Source organism: Grammomys surdaster, unplaced genomic scaffold (assembly GCF_004785775.1).
Source record: "Grammomys surdaster isolate TR1022 unplaced genomic scaffold, NIH_TR_1.0 125982, whole genome shotgun sequence".
Taxonomy (NCBI): Eukaryota; Metazoa; Chordata; class Mammalia; order Rodentia; family Muridae; genus Grammomys; species Grammomys surdaster.
The window spans coordinates 2,119,714-2,135,028 of record NW_021620798.1 but is presented as its reverse complement, the minus strand read 5'-3'; positions in this window follow the sequence as shown (position 1 = coordinate 2,135,028).

Here is a 15,315-nt window from a genome sequence, read left to right as displayed (position 1 = left end):
AGAGAGAGAGAGAGAGAGAGAGAGAGAGAGAGAGAGAGAGAGAGAGACCGAAAGACAGACAGACAGACAATCAGTTAAGGATGGCTAACAGAGAGTAGTAGAGAAGCAAATTCAAAATCAGTACCAGTGGACAACATATATATAGAATTTAGTGGTTAATTAACCAGCATTTGGGTGACATATGGCTCACATACTATTGACAAGACCCACCAGACTTCCTGTCACCATTCACCCTGTTCACAGGTACAGATAGACTTCCTCATTCTCTTTCTCCCCATTAACTAGCCTGTGAATGTTCCTTTAGATCTGTGTAAAGGTGTCAAAGGCAAAGACAGGTAGTCTCTATGACTTTTCTCAGGCTCATTAACTTCATTATGCTGGTTTGAATTACACCCTTTGTCAAAAACACAGGCCTATGGGCAATGAATGCATAGTTTCTTGCTTTGTCCACCTTCCCATTCTCCAAGTTCTGTCTCAGTATATATCTAGCAGCCAAACTGTCAAATTTCTTGAAATAAACATGAAAAAGATATGTCTTGGTCTCTTGGTTACTAGAGAGGTATAAATAGCACATTGGCATTAAGACATGCCTCTCAGAATAAAAAGTAGATTTGGGGAATATTTTTTGAAATTTTATATACTTTTTTAAAACAAGCATGTGCTCATACATGGTTGGGGAAGTAGTGTGTTTAGAGGCTAGATAACAACTTGCAGAAGTCCATTTGTAAGACAAAGATCATGGACACTGTGCAAAGAGATAGAAACAATTCTTTCTGCCTTGAAATTTTATCTGACAAGTAATGAAATAACTTAAAATTTGGAAAGCTAATTCTTGCAGGCCTAGCTTCTGCCTTTTCCAGTTGATGTGCTGGGTAAGTGGCACAAGACTCCACATAGAGAACGAGGTTATGCAGAAGAGCAGGAAGGCAGTAAAGAAGCAGGAGACTGGCACTCCCTTCCTTCTGTAATTCAGAGTTCAGCAGAGCTATCACCTGAGAGTATCGGACATTTCCTACTTTCTATATAGAAAGCAAAACAGAGAAACAAAAAACCACCATCCAAACCAACCTTCAATGAATTACTAATTTACACAACCAAAAATAAAATGGCAGGTGCTACAAGCCATAAAGATGTGTGATAATTTGCTACATGGAAGTAGAGACATGAAACCTGTGGAAATTAAAGGTATATTACATTTATAAACTAAATCCCGTTTCAAAAGATCTGACATTCTTTTTGAACCTATATATTACTTTGTCATATATTCTATTTTTAACTATTTGGCATCTGCTAATTATATAGTCAGGCTAACAGCAAAAGTTCATAGCTCTCCCTGGTAACCAGAGCCATATTCTGAAGCCATTTCTCTGCCCTTACTTGTAAACCACGGTGAAGCAACCCAAATCAGGTAGCAGACATCTAGAGAGAGTACTTGTCTCCAAAGTCCATGAGAATTATTTAAATGAACAGTCTTAGTTAGGATTTCTATTGCTGGAAAGACAGAGCATGACCACGGTACGTATTATAAAGGAAAATGTTTAATTGGAACTGGCTTACAGATTCAAAGATTGAGTCTATATCTTCATGACAGGAATGGGGAGGAATGGGAGTTGGGGTGGGGGTGGGAAACATGGAGACAGGTAGGTAGACATTTTGTTGGAGGAGATGAAAGTTCTACATGTGGATTGGCAGGTAGTAGGTAGAGACACTCGGCCTAGTTTGAGCATTTGAAACCTCAAAGCCTACACCAGGGACACACACCCTCTAACAAGGCCACTCCTACTTCAACAAAGCCTCCTGTCACAAGTTTTTTAAATTAGTGGCATTCCCTTGAAGCCTATGGGGATAAAGTTATTCAAAAATACCACAAAGTACTCCAAAAATGTTTGTCTTGTCTTTCCTTTTTCACAGATACCACACATACACACACACACACACACACACATACACACACACACACCCCTATGACTCCCCCATATTTTCTTCTCTCTTCTGAACAAAGTGTGTACTTTTCTCCTGGAACTGTATCAGACTACATAAAGACCAGAAATGCATCTCAGGAATGTATTATTAGAGAAAATGTTTATTTTATTTTTATCTTTATTTTTTATTTAATCTTTTTTTTTTTTTTTTTTTACAGTCGAGACTTTATCCCCCTCCTGGTCCAAATTCTGATGGTACCACAAGCTATACCTCCTCCCGGCACTTCTACTCCCATCTCCAAGAACATGTCCCCTCTCCCACAACCTCCACCCCAGCAGACCTCCCAATTCCCTGAGGCCTCCAGTCTCTCGAGGGTTAGGTACATCTTCTCTGACTGAGTCCAGACAAGGTAGTACTTGGCTGTATATGTGTTGGGGGCCTCATATCAGCTGCCTGGTTGACGTTTCAGTATCTGAGAGATCCCAGGGGTCCAGGTTAATTGAGACTGCTGGTCTTCCTACAAGGTTGCTTCCTCCTCAGCTTCTTCCAGCTTTTCACTAATTCAACCACAGGGGTCAGCAGCTTCTGTCCATTGGTTGGGTGCAAATATCTGCATCTGACTCTTTCAGCTGCTTGTTGGGCCTTTTGGAGGGCAGTCATGATAGGCCCTATTTGGTGAGTCCTCTATAGCCTCTGTAATAGTGTCAGGCCTTGGGGCCTCTCCTTGAGCTGGATCCCAATTTGGGCCTGTCACTAAACCTCCTTTTCCTCAGGCTCTTCTCCATTTTTGTCCCTGTAGTTCCTTCAGACAGGAACAATTCTGGCTCAAGAGTTTTGACTGTGGGATGGCAACCCCCTCCCTCACTTGATGCCTTGTCTTTTTGCTGGAGGTGGGCTCTACAAGTCCCTTCTCCTTCACTGTCCAGCATTTAATCTAAGGTCCCTCCCTTTGAGTCCTGAGAGTCTCTCACCTCCCAAGCCTCTGATCCATTCTGGAGGGTCCCCTCCACCTCCTATCTCCTGTGATTGCTTGTTTCCATTCTTTCTGCTGCCCCATAGGGCTTCAGTTCTGTGCCCCCGATCCAATACTTGATCATGTTCCCCTCTTCCTGGGGACTGGGAGAAAATATTTTTATAGGAAGAAGAACTCTGAATTCAATTCCTCCTCATTAATTGTGCAGATTGAACTATATTATTTTTTCCTCAGTTGCCTTATGAACAAGTGTGTCCAGTGACAGGACCTCCATCACAATAACATAGAAAAAGCAAGACATTGTCTACAAAACTGCAAAATGCTATGTGCAGTAACATATTATTGTTCACTGGAGTATTAAGATTGACTGGACTTGCAGTAACTATATTACTACCAGCATTTAAATTTTATTGTGCAGTTATCTTGCCTCCCTAATTTAACCTAGTAAGAAAAGAAAGAAATCAATAAATTAAGTGATAAACCTCAAAACCTATCCTGTACAAAGTTCTGGCAGAAAACATTGCAGTTGTGAAGCCTAGGATAGCCTCAGCCTTGCTATGAGCCGAAGAAGACTCCAAATTCCTAATTCTTTTGCCTCCACCTCCTGAAATTTGGTGTTGTATCTGTGTGCCACCATACCTAGTCCCCCAAAAGAATTTCAGAGTTACTAGACTGCAGTTTTATGACAATACTGAAAAATTGTTACAGATTATTGTAATGGCCATTCCTGGTTGTCAACTTGACCATATCTGGAAGGAACTACAATCCAGAATTTGAGGACTTTCCTGTGATCCAGATCTTGAGGCTGGAAGACACAAGTTTCTGACCTGGATCTTGGCATGGAGATCTTGAGGCATAGTGGCTATGAATCCCAGGAGACTAAGGCAAGGAGATCTCTGAGTTCAAGGTCAGCCTGGGATAAAATAATTCCCAGATCCAAGTATGATGGTACACATCTTTAATTTGGGTCACAACTTCTACTGGAGACCTACATGTGGATATTGTGAGAAGGAAGATTTGTTCTTCTTTGCCTGCTTGCACTTACTTGCCAGCACATCTGTTGTAACCTACTTCTACAAAAGACCAGCTTAAACAACTAGCCTTGTGGTACTGAGCAACTACTAGATCCTTGGACTACCCATTCATAGCTGACCATTTTTGGGGAGATAGAATACAGACTGTAAGTCATCATAACAAATTTCCTTACTATATAGAGACTATCTGTAAGTTCTGTGACTCTAGAGAACCCTGACTAATACAACTACAAAGAGTGTACAGACTTCTTCGATAACTATAATACGGAACTTAGGAGTTTGTGGTCTGAGTAGAGGTACCCTATTATGGTGGGACTGGAGGTTTGGGAGTGGGGGCAAGTAGAGGGGAGAAGAGGATGCTAAGGGAAGGCGAAAGGACTGAGGAAGAGGAAGAAAAGCCACGATGGACCAGAACTACTTGGCCAGGAGAAACTATAAATAGCAAGGGGACTTATAACTGAGGAATAAGTTAGTATAATGTTGGTCTGCCCACTCTAGGCACATAGCTTATAATCTCCAGAAATAATCATTAAAGGAGTCCTCATTACCTTTGGTGGAGAACCATTTACAGAAATAAAAATGCTATGCTTAGAAATGTAAATTGCTATTGATATTATTGTTCTTTTTTTACTCTGGAGCTATTGTAGAGCCATAGGAAAAAACGACCTTCATACCTTACCTCATTAGTTATACAAATATTAATTTCAGATCAATTAAGGACCTAACATGAAATTTAAAACTATGAAGTATATAGCTATAAAAGAAGGTAATTAATATTTGAATATCATAAAATTATTTTCTGACTTAAAGAAAAGGATTAAGTAAATTTACAGACAAACCACTCACTGTATGCCTCATATATGTATGTATAAAGACACACACAAAGGACACATATACCTGGAGTAAGTAATTAATAATAATGATAAAAATAATAATAATAAACGTGACAACTATGAATATACATTGCCAAGTAAAAAGATGTGTGTATTGCTAAATTCAAGAAGAAAATATAAGAAAGTTACAATCCCAACCACATGACATTGAAGAGAAAAGACAATAGACATGGTAAAAAGATAATTGCTAGACCCTAGAGTCATTGCTTGAAAAATAGTTGGAACACAGAGGATATTTAGGACCCTGAAACTATTCTTTATAACACTTATTGAAGTTACAGCTAAATTTCTAATTTTAGCTGTATTTCACTTAGAGTCAACTTTCATAAACATCAGGTACTCTGTTTGTCCAAATCATATATGCTACAAATTTCAGTTACCATGGATTCTGTCTCCTATCCATGGCATTAATACATTCAAGTCTTAATCCCATATCTAAAATGTGACCTTATTTGGAAATAGGGTCTTTATAATCATTATTTAATTAAAACCCAGGCATTATGGTAAAAATTAAAGCAACTGTGCCTGGCATCCTTTTAAGAGCCTGAGGGAAAGGTGCAGCACAAAAGAAGACTCTGAAGATGAAAGGAAATAGAAATCATCTATAAATCAAAGAAAGGCCTAAAGCACATCTTTACTTTACAACCATCAGAAGGAATCAACCACAACCCTACATCTGATAGAGAGCTAATATCCACAATATACAAAGAACTCAGGAAGTTAAACTCCAGAGAACTAAGTAACCCTATTAAAAAATGGAGTACACAGCTAAACAGAGAATTTTCAACCAGGAATCTCAAACGGCTGAGAAGCACGTAAATGTTCAGCATCCTTAGTCATCAGGGAAATGCAAATCAAAATGACCCTGAGATTCTACCTCACACCAATCAGAATGGCTAATATCAAAAACACAGGTGACAGCCGATGCTGACAAGGATGTGGAGAAAGAGGAACACTCCTCCGTTGTTGGTGGGATTGCAAGATGGTGCAACCACTCTGGAAATCAATCTGGTGGTTCCTGAGAAAAATGGAAATAATTCTATCTGAAGACTCAGCTATACTACAACTGAGCCTATACCCAAAATATGTTCCAGCATATAACAAAGATACATACTAGACTATGTTTATAGCAGCCTTTTTTTTTATAATAGCCAGAAGCTGAAAACAACCCAGATGTCCTTCAACAGAGGAATGGATACAGAAAATGTGGTACATTTACACAATGGAGCACTACTCAGCTATTAAAAATAATGACTTCATGAAATTCATAGGCAAATGGATAGAACTAGAAAATATCATCCTGAGTGAGGTAACCCAGACACAAAAGAACACAGATGGTATGCACTCACTGATAAGTGGATATTAGCCCAAAAGCTCACAATGCCTATGATACAACCTACAGATTAGATGGAACTTATGAGGAAGGAAAATTAGGGTGTGGATGCTTCAGTCCTGCATTGAGGGGGGAACAGGGTGATTATGGGAGGTAGAGGGAGGAGGAGACCTGGGAGGGAGAGAGGAGAGGAAAGGAATAAGGGGGACAGTATCAGGTACTGGAGGGGACTGAAGAGAGGTATAGAGGGACAGGAAATCAAATAAAAGTATGTAGCAGTTGAGGATGAAGAAATGGTGACAGCCACTGGAGGATCCCAGATGCCAGGGAAAAAAAAAACGAGAGGCTCTAAAGATGTAATGCAGAGGACTTTAGCTAACATGTTTAGAGAAGGGGAGATAGATCCTGTAGAGACCACCTCCAGTAGATAGCCCCAGGTTGAGGGATATGGCCATCCACCCATCTCAAAGTTTTTAACCCAGAAATGTTCCTGTCCAAAGAACGAACAGGGACAAAAATGGAGCAGAAACTGAAGGAAGGGACATCTGGGGACTGCCCCACCTGGGGATCCATCCTGTCTACTGACACCAAACCCATTACTGTTGCTGCTGCCAAGAGGCGTTTGCTGACAGGAATCTGCTGTGGCTGCTGCTTGGGAGGTTCAGCCAGCAACTGACCAATGCAGATGTGAATGCTTGGAGCCACCCATCAGGCTGAGCTCAGGGCCCCCTGTTGGGGAGCTGGCAGAAGGACTGGAGGAGCTGAGGGGGATTGCAACTATAGGAAAAACAATATGTGCTGGCCAAACCACCCAGTTCTCCCAGAAACTAGACCACTAACCAAAGAGTGAACAGTGAGGAATCCATGACTCCAGATACATATGTAGCAGAGGATGGCCTTGTCTGACATCAATGGGAGGGGAGGCCCTTGGTCCTGTGGAAGTTTGATGACACAGTGTAGGGGGATACTGGAGCAGTGGGGCAGGAGAGGGTGGGTGAGTGATCACCCTCACAGAGGCAGATGGGAAGGAGGAGAGGGCAGATGTGAGATGGGGAGCTTGTGGAGGTGTAATCGGGAAGTGGGATATAATTTGAGATGTAAAAAAAATGGAATGATTAATAAAAATATATAAATAAATCAGAAGCATAGCTTAAACAATTGAGAGACTTGAAATCTGAAATGGGCAGAGAGCAGTCATATGAACTGAGACAATAGTCTATGTCGTACAATGTTATTATTTCCAAGTATGTAGTGTCAGGAATTAGGATCACCCTGCTAGTACATGCTGCAGAATTGCTAGCCTAGTACGTGTGTGGAGAGGATCATTATCAAACACTTAGTGTGAGTAGTACATGTTGTAAATATCTAATAGTAGAAACTTTGTGTGTGTGTGTGTATGTGTGTTTGTTCGTGCGTGCGTGTGTGTGTGTGTGTGTGTGTGTGTGTGTATGTTTTATTCTTTAATCTTTTTTACAGTCAAGTCTTTATCTGCCTCCCAGTCTGCCCTCTGACTGTTCTTTATGCCATACCTCTCCCAGCCCCCACCAATCTCAGAGAGTATTTCCCCACCTACCAGACCTCCCCACTCCCTGGGGCTTCAAGTCTCTTGAGGGCTAGGTGAATTTTCTCTCCTTGAGGCCAGACCAGGCAGTCATCTGATGTATATGTGTCAAGGGCCTCATATCAGCTGGTGTATGCTGCCTGGTTTGTGGCTCAGTGTATCAGAGATCCTGGGGGTCCAGGTTAGTTGAGACTGCTGGTCTTCCCATGGGGTTGCCCTCCTCCTCACCTTCCATCTTTTCCCTAATTCAACCAGAGTGGTCGCAAGCTTCTGTCAATTGATTGGGTGTAAATATCTGCATCTGACTTTTTCAGTTGCTTGTAGGGCCTCTTGGAGGGCAGTCATGCTAGGCTCCTGTTTGTAGGCACACCATAGAATCATTAATAGTGTGAGACCTTGCAGCCTCCCCTTGAGCTGGATCCCAATTTGAGCCTGTCACTGGACCTCCTTTCCCTCAGGCTCTTCATTTTTGTTACTGTAGTTCCTTCAGACAGAAACAATTCTGGGTCAGAGTTTTTGACTGTGGAATGGTAACCCCATCCCTCCATTTGATTTCCTGTCTTTCTACTGGAGGTGAAATCTACAAGATTCCCCTTCCCACTGTAGAGCATTTCATCTAAGGTCCCTCCCTTTGAGTCCTGAGAATCTTTCACCTCCCAGGTCTCTGGTACATTTTAGAGGGTCCCACCACCTCCTACCTCTGGAGGCTGCCTGTTCCCATTCCTTCTATTGGCCCTCAGGGCTTCAGTCCTGTTTCACCCTACCCAATACCCAATCATGTCCCTCTTTCTCCTCTCTGTCCCCTTTCTTACCCGGGTCACTCCCTCCTTTTACCTCACCCACCCTGTGATTGCTTCTTCTCCCTCCCAAGTAGGATTGAGGCATCCTTAATTGAGCTCTTCAGCTTGTTAATCTTCTTGAGTTCTGTGAGTTGTATCCTGGGTATTCTGTATTTTTTGGCTAATATCCACTTATCAGTGAGTACACACCATGCATGTCCTTTTGGATCTGAGATACCTCACTCAGGGTGATATTTTCTAGATCCACATTTTCTCTATCCATTCTTCTGTTGTGGAACATCTAGGTTGTTTCTAGCTTCTGGCTATCAAAGATAAGGCTGCTATGAACATAGTGGCCTGGTGGGGCATCTTTTGGGTATATTCCCCAGAGTGATATAGCTGGGTCTTCAGGTATATTTGCTTTCAGTTTTCTGAGGTATCTCCAGATTGATTTCCAGATTTGTTTTACCAGTTTGCAATCCCACCAGCAATGTAGGAATGTTCCTCTTTCTCCACATTCTTCCCAAAATGTGCTGTCACCTGAGGTTTTGATATTAGCCATTCTTATTGGTGTGAAGTAGAATCTCAGGGTCCTTTCAATTTGGATTTTCCTTATGACTAAGGACTTTGAACAATTCTTTATGTGCTTCTCAGTCTTTGGAGATTAGATATTTTTTTTTGTGAATTCTCTATTTAGTTATATACCCCATTTTTTGATTGGGTTGTTTTTATTGGTGGTTAGCTTTTTAAACTCCTTTGTGTGGTTTTAAATCTGCACTAGAACTGTTTTTCTGTTTGGCTTCCAGGTGTCTTTTTCTCTCTCTCAGTGACCTATGTCCTGGAAATCTGTTGTGATTTTTATCTAACCGGTTCTGCCATAATGAGGTGGAGGTTGCTCAATTGCTTAGCAGGAAGCCCCTTCATAGACTGAGTGGAGCCACTTTCTCAGTTTTAGGTCAGTGTCTCTCATTGCCAGACTTCAACTAGTAGAGAAGATTCTAGAAAACTGTTTCAAGGTTTTCTTCTATGATTTTCAAAGAAAATTTTAAAATAGTTTGGCAGTTGTTGCAGACAGAACAACAACAACAACAAAAAAACAACATTAACCTAGGGATACCCAGTCCCTAAAAATACTTAATGTCTGATTTTATGTTAAATGAAATTTAACAAATAAAGTCTACTACAATATAGGAAAAATGCCCAAGATCATTTGCATAGTTCCAGTATAATCACAAGTGCTTCTTCAAAATAAAAAAGGAGGGAGAGGGAAAGGGAGGGGAAAGAGAAAGAGGGGGGCAGGGTACAGGAGGGGGAGGAGGAGGAGAAGGAGGAAGAAAGGAGTGGTGTGCATAATTATTCTTTTTAGACATAGAGGAATGAAACAAAAGGCCAAGTGTGGTGAATCTCTACAACTGAATAGAACCTTGAAATTTGTCTGATTTTTATACTTAGAGAATCATAGGTTAATAAATATATGCTAATTAAGTAAAATAAATTTGTGATAATCTATTACGACAGCTGTAGAAAATGAAACAAGGAGATAAGTGGAAATCTGAAAAAAAGGATTTTTAAATGTAAAGCTAAATTAATGAAGTATCATATATATTTTAAAAATAGAAATTCTATGATACTGGTAATGTACAAATAGAGTAATTAAGGAAAACAAGGACAATAATAACAGAGATGGCATTCTTCATTAAATTGAGTTTCACTTTCAGAACTTAGTTTAATCTACATTAATTACATAATATGAAATCCATATATAACAAATAAGTATGTATACTTGACAAAAATAATCAATTAAAATGTTTGAAGTATGTGATTTGCTTTTGGATTAAGAGATGGTCCCAAGTCTCAGAAGAGACTTTAGACTTTGGACTTCAAAATGGTATTTAGATTTTGAAAGGTGATAGAGACAGTTGAAGTTGCACTAAATGAATATTGCATTATAGTATGACTACAGGTCTATGAGGGTCAAAGAGAAAAATGGAGTGGTTTGAATAAGAGTGGCCTCCAGAGGCTCATAGAGTTGAATGTTTGGTCCTCTGTTGGTAGAACTTTATGTAAAATAGTAGATGATGTGGCTTTGGTGGAGGAATGTGAGTAGGCTTTGAGGCTTCAAAAGCCCACATCATTTTTAGTTATTTCTCTCTGCCTTATGATTATGGATCAAGTTTGTAAGTATCAGCCTCTGCTCCAGAAGTATAACTACCTGCTTGCTGACATGCTTCCTGTCACTAGGTCATGGACTTAATCTCAGAAACGGTAAGCCCCAATAAACCACTTCTTCTGTAAGTTGCCTTGGTCACGTGATCTTATCATAGCAATAGAAATGTACCTAAGACATGCTTTATGGTAGAGAGAGGAGAAAGTTAAAGATTTGAACATTATTTATAGATATAAATTTCTCAAAAACCTAAAGCTTATATACACCTTTTTATTTGATGTAATAATTTCTATATTAATTACCTTTCATTAAAAGATACCAGATTATATCATGGGGTCCACATTTACAGACGTTCACACTTAAAGCAATTTATAAGACAGAAAACCTGATGGCTTTTCTGCTACTTTGGATATATTTACATTTTGATTCTGGTAGTGACTCTCAGAAATGATCAACACAAGCCTTAGGCTTGGGAAACAATAGAGATAACACTCCAGGGCTTAAGTGTTTCTTCTGTCAGATATGCTTTCTCCTTCTATTTAAAAGCTGCGATTTTGCTTGACCTCAGAGATGAGAGAAAAATCACATCTTAGAAGAAGGAACAGCCAAAATTTAGCCCAAGTTTCTATTTTTTAAAGGCACAGTCTTTCTATACTTCCCAAACAAAAGTCAATAAACAGTTTGTTGGCCTCATTTAATGCACAAAGCAAAACAAAATTTCAGTGTTGACAATATTTTTCTAATTGCTCATATAGCAAATTACACTAGATTTGCATATTGTCAAAATTTAAAAATTGATCCACCCCAAATAAGCTGTGGCTCCAGTCCCACAGAGTTCACAATATTCCCGAACACCAGGTAGGACCACTGTTCAAATATGGGATCCTGCACTGGATTCTCAAGCCACATTAATAAATCAAATACTAAAAATATGAAAACTATGCGTTTTTGTAACACCTGCTTCTCAAATATTCAGGAAAAAAAATTACAACAGGCAGTTGATGACATGCCAAATACCAAATCCCTAGAATTACTGTGAAAATAAAAAAGAAAATTAAGAGATCAAGGAGGAGAGTATATAAAGGTTTGGAGCAAAAAATGAGAGTGAGAAACAACATAATTATGTATTTTAATCTCAAAAAAGAGAAAATAATTTTTGAAAGTGAACATTAAAATATTTACTGTTGTTGGCAATATCAATCAACTCAGTTAACTAAGTATCCAAAACATAATATTCTAACTATGATAGTTCATATATGCTTGGCCCAGGAAGTGGCACTATTAGGAGGTGTGGTCTTGTTGGAGTAGGTGTGGCCTTGTTGGAATAGGTGTGTCACTGTGGGCATGGGGTTTAATACCCTACTCCTAGCTTCCTGGAAGTCAGTGTTCTGCAAGTACCCTTCCAATGAAGATATAGAACTACCAACTCCTCCTGCACCATTCCTGCCTCAATGCAGTCATGCTCCCACCTTGATAATGGACTAAACCTCTGAACATGTAAGCCAGCCCCAATTAAATGTTGTCCTTATGAGAGTTGCCTTGGTCATGGTGTCTGTTCACAGCAGTAAAACCCTAACTAAAACAGGAGTTGCTACCAGGAACTGGGATATTGCAGCAAAAGACCTGATCATTCTTTTGTTTGGAAGAATGTGGATGTGGGGACTTTGGATTTGGAAAGCAGTGGAATGACTTAAATGGGGCTTAATAGGCTATCCTAGTAGGAATATGGAAGACTTTGTTGCTATGAGCGATTGGAATTGTGCAGACCTGGCCCAAGAGGATTCAGTGGAGAAGAAATTCAGTATGTGGCCTAGAGACTATTTTTGTAGTAATTTGGTGAGGAACGTGGCTGCTTTTTGCCCTTGTTTGAAGAGTCTGTCTGAGGCTAAGGTGAAGAGACTCAGATTAATTGCATTGACAAAAGAAGTCTAAGAAACTCTCACCATAGACTTGGTTCTCTGGTTAACTCTTACAAAGAGCATTTCAAACAAGTGTAGCCAGCTGAGAAAGGAAAAATATAAAATATATGGTTTGAGTATTAAAGGGCTCCAGGAAAGAGAAATGGAGCTAAATCATGTGTTTAAGGATATTAAATTGAATTACGGGAGTGGTGACCTTGGGACAAGATCCCACCCAGCTAAGTTTAGGTTCAGGCATGGCAGATCAAGCCTTTAATCACAGAAGGCAAAGGCAAACAGATCTGAGTTCATGACCAGCTATGGATAAGGCAGGTGCTAGGGGAAGAAAAGCATAAGTCCAGGCATAGTGGTACAGGACTTTTAATCCCAGTATTTCAGGAGACTGAGCCATGCAGAGTTCAAGGTCAATCTACAGAACAAGTTCTAGGACAGCCAAGCTTAGGCAGTGAAGAAGTTGGAAAACAAAGCTAGTGATAATGTAATAGAACAAGGAGTTCATGCCCCAGCAAGCAGCAGAACTTGGCAATTTCAGCCATGTGACTCTGGCTTTCAAGTCCAGAATAGAAGGAGCGACTGGGACATTTGATGTTGGTAAACTGGAGCTAAGAAATTAGCAGTAATTAAGAGACCAACATCACTGAAGTGAAATCATCTGGGAAGTGTTTCCTGAGAACACAAAGAAGCTGTGTCCTAGATATACCCAAGATTGTACCTCATGTTGCAGCTGTACTTGGTAAGAGTCACCCAGGTGGCACTGGTTTTGAAGGCATGAAGGCATCATGAAGAACAGCTGAGGCTTGGCACTGTGAAAGGCCATGAAAGGCCATTGGTAAAGGTGCAGTCCCAGTTGCAGTTGCCAGCCCAGGACTGAAGGGGTCATGCATAGGAGTTGAGGTTTGGCACCATGGAGGGAGCCTATGAAAGGCTATTGGTGAAGCCTAGTTGCAGCTGAAGACCTCAGTGTATTAAAGATGGCAGTACCATGGGATGATTACCAAGAGGAGTAACAGCAATCTAGTGCAGTCAACCAGTGCCTAAAATGCTACAGAGAACAGAGCTGGGGATGTAACCCAAGCCTTTTGGAGAATCCCGGGAGATCATGTGTAGATCGTAGACATTGGATCAAAAAGCTATGAAGTTGAAAGTGCCTTGGAGACTTAAAGAAGCTAAAGATGTCAGAGCCAAGGTATTCCTACTGAGGAAAATTGCTAACAGGGAGTGGAACCAGCCCAGGATAAAGAACTTTCTTGCAGTCAACAAAGATGAAAAAGGAGTTGGAGATCTGAAGCCGCTTTGGCATCAGACATGGAGATGTTTGGAGTTTGCCTAGCTGGTTTCCCGTCTTGCTTTGAAGATTACAGTTAAGTGATTGGATGAATCTCAGAAGAGATTTTGAACTGTGGACTTTAACATTGTTGAGACTACTGTAGACTGTGGAGACTTTGGAAGTTGGACTAAATGTAATTTTATTAATATGCTATGGCTTGGTTTGGCTCTCATAGACTCATGTGTTTGAACAAGCCTATGGGGGGCAGGGAGTGGAATGTGATGGTTTGTATATGATTGGCCCAGGGAGTAGCACTCTTAGGAGGTGTGGTCTTGTTGGAATAGTTATGGCCTTGTAAGAGTAGATATGTCACTATGGGCATGGGCTTTAATACCCTAGCCCTAGCCACCTGGAAGCCAGTATTCTGATAGCATCCTTCAGATGTAGATGTAGAACTCTCAGCTCATTCTGCAGCATGCCAGCCCAGGTGCTGCCATGCATCCACCTTAACAAGAAAGGACTGAACCTCTGAATGTGTAGGACAGTCCAATTAAATGTTATTTATAAAAGTTGCCTTGATCATGGTGTCTGTTCAGAGTAGTAAAACCCTAAGTAAGACACTATCAAAGCCCATTTTTGATCGAACAGCATAAAACCTCTATGTGTTGTCTGTGAAACACATAGAGTTTCACAGTACAGTGAAATGAAAATAGGACCTTTATAACTTTACTAGAGTACTAGTAAAATTGGAGACACAAGTAATTTGAAGAAATATTCTGTTACTCAAATGATTTGGAAACTCAATGCCTCTTTTCTCTCATGAGTCCATACACTTCCACACATATGAAGGTTCTTAAATAAAATCAAATATGAAGCCTGAAGACTATAGAGTTAACATATTTATAAAAGCAGAATGTAATAGCTACTAATAGAGAGTAAGCACTATATGTCATTATGGATTCACAATAAGGGTACCAAATAAAATTGGACAGAGGTTGGTTTTTGCATTTTAGTTCTTTCTCTGCTTGCTATTTGTTTCACCAGAAGAATGTATGTTTGCCTCAATCACTTGGTGCTAGGACTTCAAAGTTATGATACTACCTCCAGTCTATTCATGATCTATAAGGAAGTCACATAAGAATGAAACTGAGGGAAATTTTAGGCAAGGTTCCTACCATATGTATAAACATTTTCCTACTAAAGTTAAATCTCTGTACTTGAAATACCACTTTCTTGCACAACCTGAAAGCATGACTTATCAGAACTTTTGGGATATCAAAAACTGATATGACAGAAAACGTTATAGCAGCCGGGCGGTGGTGGCGCACGCCTTTAATCCCAGCACTCGGGAGGCAGAGGCAGGCGGATTTCTGAGTTCGAGGCCAGCCTGGTCTACAGAGTGAGTTCCAGGACAGCCCGGGCTATACAGAGAAACCCTGTCTCGAAAAACCAAAAAAAAAAAAAAA